The sequence below is a fragment of the Sinocyclocheilus rhinocerous genome, unplaced genomic scaffold (assembly GCF_001515625.1).
Source record: "Sinocyclocheilus rhinocerous isolate Xijiao unplaced genomic scaffold, SAMN03320098_v1.1 C36305835, whole genome shotgun sequence".
NCBI classification, from domain to species: Eukaryota; Metazoa; Chordata; class Actinopteri; order Cypriniformes; family Cyprinidae; genus Sinocyclocheilus; species Sinocyclocheilus rhinocerous.
Window position 1 is genome coordinate 1 of NW_015778280.1, and position 992 is coordinate 992.

A 992-nucleotide genomic window follows, 5' to 3' on the forward strand; every position below is an offset into this window, starting at 1 on the left:
GAAAAATTTACCATGGTAACCGAACTGCAAAATTACCTTGCTTTTTTTATTACTTGTTAAGATGTGTGGTTACTTTTGAATGGATGTCAGTGGGGAAAGCTTTTTGACAGCATAATGATGTAGCTACTGCATTTACTGGCAGGGTTTAAACAAGCAACACAGTTTCTCACTTCCTGCTAGTAACTGGTAATTTGTCAGAAACTATGGTTACCTTGCAAGCGACCGCTGTTAAATTCTGTGTTGGCTTTGGTTAGAAAACAATGTTATAATGATGTGACAAAATATGTGCATATCTGCAGGTTCATGTTCTGCTTGGCTCGGTCAGTGTTTTATTTTACGTGACGGTGAACAAGTGCTGAAAACGTTCTGGATGTTGCGCAGTGTAGCCGACAACCTGGCAGGTGACTGGGGAAGTACCAGGTAGGCTGTGCTTAAATGCAAGGATATGTTGGAAGTGCCTATTGAATGTTTCTGATTCTATGTCCTCTTTTTGTATTCCAGGTTGGGAGAAGATCTTTTCTTCAAGACTTGAATTTCAAATGAACTCCGTAATAGATTCAATGTCATTTAATTTCCTTAAAGATGTTGATTTTTCAAGGAGCTTGAGCTTGTTGTATTTAAACCTTCTGAGACATTTAAAAGCCTTTTATAAAGCCCTCAAGCTTAATAAAAGAACAAAAAAGAAACCGCTAAATGGTTTGTGACAGTCTTTATGCGGCCAATATTTATTAAATTCCAGGCTGACACTACTTGAGCTTTTAATACATCTATATTAAGTATTGCTGGGTGATTTTCATTGTTAAACTACTTACTTTTAATGTAGCATGCAGAAACAACTATATAAGTAAACCATTTATATTTTAATTGCCCTAAATGAATAGTTCACCCAAAAATTAAAATTTGCCAAAAATGTACTCTCCCTAAGGCCTTCCAAGATGTAGGTGAGCTTGTTTCTTCATCCGAACAGATTTGGAGAAATTTAGCATTACATC

The 992-nt window shown here is 36.2% G+C and overlaps 1 long non-coding RNA gene across 1 annotated transcript; it reads left to right on the forward strand.

Annotated features, from left to right (window-relative positions):
* Positions 1 to 303: 303 nt before the first annotated feature.
* LOC107735799 (uncharacterized) lies at positions 304 to 664 on the forward strand. The gene is made up of 2 exons (XR_001639512.1): positions 304 to 420; positions 502 to 664. It is a non-coding gene; the product is annotated as an uncharacterized LOC107735799 (long non-coding RNA).
* The last annotated feature ends 328 nt before the right edge of the window (positions 665 to 992 follow it).